We start from the raw sequence: 5,720 nt of genomic DNA, 5'->3' as shown, positions 1-5,720 counted from the left end.
ATTTTTGTGCGTGACCTACCATGTGTAATTCGCAGCATGTGTGTGCGTGTCCTACCAGGTATAATTTGCAGCATGTGTGTGTGTGTCCTACCAGGTATAATTTCCAGCAGTTGTGTGCGTGACCTACCAGGTATAATTCGCAGCAGTTGTGTGCGTGACCTACCAGGTATAATTCGCAGCAGTTGTGTGCGTGTCCTACCAGGTATAAGTCGCAGCAGTTGTGTCCGTGATCTACCAGGTGTAATTCGCAGCAGTTGTGTGCGTGACCTACCAGGTATAATTCGCAGCAGTTGTGTGCGTGTCCTGCCAGGTGTAATTCGCAGCATGTGTGTGCGTGACCTAACAGGTATAATTCGCAGCAGTTGTGTGCGTGTCCTACCAGGTGTAATTCGCAGCAGTTGTGTGCGTGACGTACCAGGTGTAATTCGCAGCAGTTGTGTGCGTGTCCTACCAGGTATAATTCGGAGCAGTTGTGTCCGTGATCTACCAGGTATAATTCGCAGCAGTTGTGTGCCTGACCTACCAGGTGTAATTCGCAGCATTGTGTGCGTGACCTACCAGGTATAATTCGGAGCAGTTGTGTGCGTGTCCTGCCAGGTGTAATTCGCAGCATTGTGTGCGTGACCTACCAGGTATAATTCGGAGCAGTTGTGTGCGTGATCTACCAGGTATAAGTCGTAGCAGTTGTGTGCGTCTCCTACCAGGTGTAATTCACAGCAGTTTTGTGCGTGTCCTACCAGTTATAATTCGCAGCAGTTGTGTGCGTGTCCTGCCAGGTGTAATTCGCCCGATGTGTGTCCGTGATATACCAGGTGTAATTCGCAGCAGTTGTGTGCGTGTCCTTCCAGGTATAATTCGCAGTATGTGTGTGCGTGAACTACCAGGTGTAATTCTCAGCATTTGTGTGCATGTCCTACCCGGTATAATTTGCAGCACTTGTGTGCCTGACCTACCAGGTATAATTCGCAGCAGTTGTGTGCGTCTCCTACCAGGTGTAATTCGCAGCAGTTGTGTGCGTGATCTACCAGGTATAAGTCGTAGCAGTTGTGTGCGTGTCCTACCAGGTATAATTCGCTGCAGTTGTGTGCGTGACCTACCAGGTGTAATTCGCAGCATTTGTGTGCGTGTCCTACCAGGTATAATTCGCAGCAGTTGTGTGCGTGTCCTACCAGGTGTAATTCGCAGCATTTGTGTGCGTGTCCTACCAGGTGTAATTCGCAGCAGTTGTGTGCGTGTCCTACCAGGTGTAATTCGCAGCAGTTGTGTGCCTGACCTACCAGTTGTAATTCACAGCATTTGTGTGCCTGACCTATCAGGTATAATTCGCAGCAGTTGTGTGCGTGTCCTTCCAGGTATAATTCGCAGCATGTGTGTGCGTGACCTACCAGGTGTAATTTGCAGCATGTGTGTGCGTGTCCTACCAGGTATAATTCGAAGCAGGTGTGTGCGTGTCCTACCAGGTGTAATTCGCAGCAGTTGTGTGCGTCTCCTACCAGGTGTAATTCGCAGCAGTTGTGTGCGTGATCTACCAGGTATAAGTCGTAGCAGTTGTGTGCGTGTCCTACCAGGTATAATTCGCTGCAGTTGTGTGCGTGACTTACCAGGTATAATTCGAAGCAGGTGTGTGCGTGTCCTACCAGATGTAATTCGCAGCAGGTGTGTGCGTGTCCTACCAGGTGTAATTCGCAGCAGTTGTGTGCCTGACCTACCAGGTATAATTCGAAGCAGGTGTGTGCGTGTCCTACCAGGTGTAATTCGCAGCAGTTGTGTGCGCGTCCTAAAAGGTGTAATTCGCAGCAGTTGTGTGCCTGACCTACCAGGTATAATTTGCAGCAGGTGTGTGCGTTTCCTACCAGGTATAATTCGCAGCAGGTGTGTGCGTGTCCTACCAGGTGCAATTCGCAGCAGTTGTGTGCGTGTCCTTCCAGGTATAATTTGCAGCATGTGTGTGCGTGAACTACCAGGTGTAATTCTCAGCATTTGTGTGCGTGTCCTACCCGGTATAATTCGCAGCACTTGAGTGCCTGACCTACCAGGTATAATTCGCAGCAGTTGTGTGTGTGTCCTACCAGGTATAATTTGCAACAGTTGTGTGCGTAACTACCAGGTATAAATCGCAGCATTTGTGTGCCTGACCTACCAGGTATAATTCGCAGCAGTTGTGTGCGTGTCCTACCAGGTGTAATTCGCAGCATTTGTGTGCCTGACCTATCAGGTATAATTCGCAACAGTTGTGTGCGTGTCCTTCCAGGTATAATTTGCAGCATGTGTGTGTGTGTCCTACCAGGTGTAATTCGCAGCAGTTGTGTGCGTGTCCTACCAGGTGTAATTCGCAGCAGTTGTGTGCCTGACCTACCAGGTATAATTCGCAGCAGTTGTGTGCGTGTCCTACCAGGTATAAGTCGCAGCAGTTGTGTCCGTGATCTACCAGGTGTAATACGCAGCAGTTGTGTGCGTGAGCTACCAGGTATAATTCGCAGCAGTTGTGTGCGTGTCCTGCCAGGTGTAATTCGCAGCATTGTGTGCGTGACCTAACAGGTATAATTCGGAGCAGTTGTGTGCGTGATCTACCAGGTATAAGTCGTAGCAGTTGTGTGCGTCTCCTACCAGCTGTAATTCACAGCAGTTTTGTGCGTGTCCTACCAGGTGTAATTCGCAGCATTTGTGTGCGTGTCCTACCAGGTATAATTTGCAGCATGTGTGTGCATGTCCTACCAGGTGTAATTCGCAGCAGTTGTGTGCGTGTCCTACCAGGTATAATTCGCAGCAGTTGTGTGTGTGTCCTACCAGTTATAATTCGCAGCGGTTGTGTGCGTGTCCTGCCAGGTGTAATTCGCCCGATGTGTGTCCGTGATATACCAGGTGTAATTCGCAGCAGTTGTGTGCGTGTCCTTCCAGGTATAATTCGCAGTATGTGTGTGCGTGAACTACCAGGTGTAATTCTCAGCATTTGTGTGCATGTCCTACCCGGTATAATTTGCAGCAGTTGTGTGCCTGACCTACCAGGTATAATTCGCAGCAGTTGTGTGCGTCTCCTACCAGGTGTAATTCGCAGCAGTTGTGTGCGTGACTTACCAGGCATAATTCGCAGCATTTGTGTGCGTGTCCTACCAGGTATAATTCGCAGCAGTTGTGTGCGTGTCCTACCAGGTGTAATTCGCTGCAGTTGTGTGCGTGTCCTACCAGGTGTAATTCGCAGCATTTGTGTGCGTGTCCTACCAGGTGTAATTCGCAGCAGTTGTGTGCGTGTCCTACCAGGTGTAATTCGCAGCAGTTGTGTGCCTGACCTACCAGTTGTAATTCACAGCATTTGTGTGCCTGACCTATCAGGTATAATTCGCAGCAGTTGTGTGCGTGACCTACCAGTTGTAATTCACAGCATTTGTGTGCCTGACCTATCAGGTATAATTCGCAGCAGTTGTGTGCGTGTCCTTCCAGGTATAATTCGCAGCATGTGTGTGCGTGACCTACCAGGTGTAATTTGCAGCATGTATGTGCGTGTCCTACCAGGTATAATTTGCAGCATGTGTGTGCGTGTCCTACCAGGTGTAATTCGCAGCAGTTGTGTGCGTGTCCTACCAGGTGTAATTCGCAGCAGTTGTGTGCCTGACCTACCAGGTATAATTCGAAGCAGGTGTGTGCGTGTCCTACCAGGTGTAATTCGCAGCAGTTGTGTGCGTGTCCTACCAGGTGTAATTCGCAGCAGTTGTGTGCCTGACCTACCAGGTATAATTCGAAGCAGGTGTGTGCGTTTCCTACCAGGTATAATTCGCAGCAGGTGTGTGCGTGTCCTACCAGGTGCAATTCGCAGCAGTTGTGTGCGTGTCCTTCCAGGTATAATTCGCAGCATGTGTGTGCGTGACCTACCAGGTGTAATTTGCAGCATGTATGTGCGTGTCCTACCAGGTGTAATTCTCAGCATTTGTGTGCATGTCCTACCCGGTATAATTTGCAGCACTTGTTTGCCTGACCTACCAGGTATAATTCGCAGCAGTTGTGTGCGTCTCCTACCAGGTGTAATTCGCAGCAGTTGTGTGCGTCTCCTACCAGGTGTAATTCGCAGCAGTTGTGTGCGTGATCTACCAGGTATAAGTCGTAGCAGTTGTGTGCGTGTCCTACCACGTATAATTCGCTGCAGTTGTGTGCGTGACTTACCAGGCATAATTCGCAGCATTTGTGTGCGTGTCCTACCAGGTATAATTAGCAGCAGTTGTGTGCGTGTCCTACCAGGTGTAATTCGCAGCAGTTGTGTGCGTGTTCTACCAGGTGTAATTCGCAGCAGTTGTGAGCGTGTCCTACCAGGTGTAATTCGCAGCAGTTGTGTGCGTGTCCTACCAGGTGTAATTCGCAGCAGTTGTGTGCCTGACCTACCAGGTATAATTCGAAGCAGGTGTGTGCGTGTCCTACCAGGTGTAATTCGCAGCAGTTGTGTGCGTGTTCTACCAGGTGTAATTCGCAGCAGTTGTGTGCCTGACCTACCAGGTATAATTTGCAGCAGGTGTGTGCGTGTCCTACCAGGTGTAATTCGCAGCAGTTGTGTGCCTGACCTACCAGGTAGAATTCGAAGCAGGTGTGTGCGTGTCCTACCAGGTGTAATTCGCAGCAGTTGTGTGCATGTCCTACCAGGTGTAATTCGCAGCAGTTGTGTGCGTGTCCTACCAGGTATAATTCGCAGCAGGTGTGTGCGTGTCCTACCAGGTGCAATTCGCAGCAGGTGTGTGCGTGTCCTACCAGGTGTAATTTGCAGCATGTGTGTGCGTGTCCTACCAGGTGTAATTTGCAGCATGTGTGTGCGTTTCCTACCAGGTGTAATTTGCAGCATGTGTGTGCATGTCCTACCAGGTGTAATTTGCAGCATGTGTGTGCGTGTCCTACCAGGTGTAATTTGCAGCATGTGTGTGCGTTTCCTACCAGGTATAATTCGCAGCAGGTGTGTGCGTGACCTACCAGGTGTAATTCGCAGCAGTTGTGTGCGTGTCCTACCAGGTGCAATTCGCAGCAGTTGTGTGCGTGTCCTACCAGGTGCAATTCGCAGCAGTTGTGTGCGTGTCCTTCCAGGTATAATTCGCAGTATGTGTGTGCGTGAACTACCAGGTGTAATTCTCAGCATTTGTGTGCATGAACTACCAGGTGTAATTCTCAGCATTTGTGTGCGTGTCCTACCCGGTATAATTCGCAGCACTTGTGTGTCTGACCTACCAGGTATAATTCGCAGCAGTTGTGTGTGTGTCCTACCAGGTATAATTCGCAATAGTTGTGTGCGTGTCCTACCAGGTATAAGTCGCAGCAGTTGTGTGCGTGTCCTACCAGGTGTAATTCGCAGCAGTTGTGTGCGTGTCCTACCAGGTATAATTCGCAGCATTTGTGTCCGTGATCTACCAGGTGTAATTCGCAGCAGTTGTGTGCGTGTCCTACCAGGTATAATTCGCAGCATTTGTGTCCGTGATCTACCAGGTGTAATTCGTAGCAGTTGTGTGCGTGTCCTACCAGGTGTAATTAGCAGCAGTTGTGTGCGTGTCCTACCAGGTGTAATTCGCAGCAGTTGTGTGCGTGTCCTACGAGGTGCAATTCGCAGCAGTTGTGTGCGTGTCCTACCAGGTATAATTCGAAGCAGGTGTGTGCGTGTCCTACCAGGTGTAATTCGCAGCAGGTGTGTGCGTGTCCTACCAGGTGTAATTTGCAGCATGTGTGTGCGTGTCCTACCAGGTATAATTAGCAGC

The 5,720-nt window shown here is 49.8% G+C and overlaps 1 long non-coding RNA gene across 1 annotated transcript; it reads left to right on the top strand.

The window, feature by feature from the left end:
- The first annotated feature begins 2,640 nt into the window (after positions 1-2,640).
- LOC122463942 lies at positions 2,641-5,483 on the top strand. The gene is made up of 3 exons (XR_006287722.1): positions 2,641-2,682; positions 2,791-2,826; positions 5,455-5,483. It is a non-coding gene; the product is annotated as an uncharacterized LOC122463942 (long non-coding RNA).
- Positions 5,484-5,720: the final 237 nt, after the last annotated feature.

This window comes from Chelonia mydas, chromosome 28, assembly GCF_015237465.2.
Source record: "Chelonia mydas isolate rCheMyd1 chromosome 28, rCheMyd1.pri.v2, whole genome shotgun sequence".
Classification (NCBI taxonomy): Eukaryota; Metazoa; Chordata; order Testudines; family Cheloniidae; genus Chelonia; species Chelonia mydas.
This window is presented reverse-complemented; position numbering and strand designations above follow the sequence as displayed.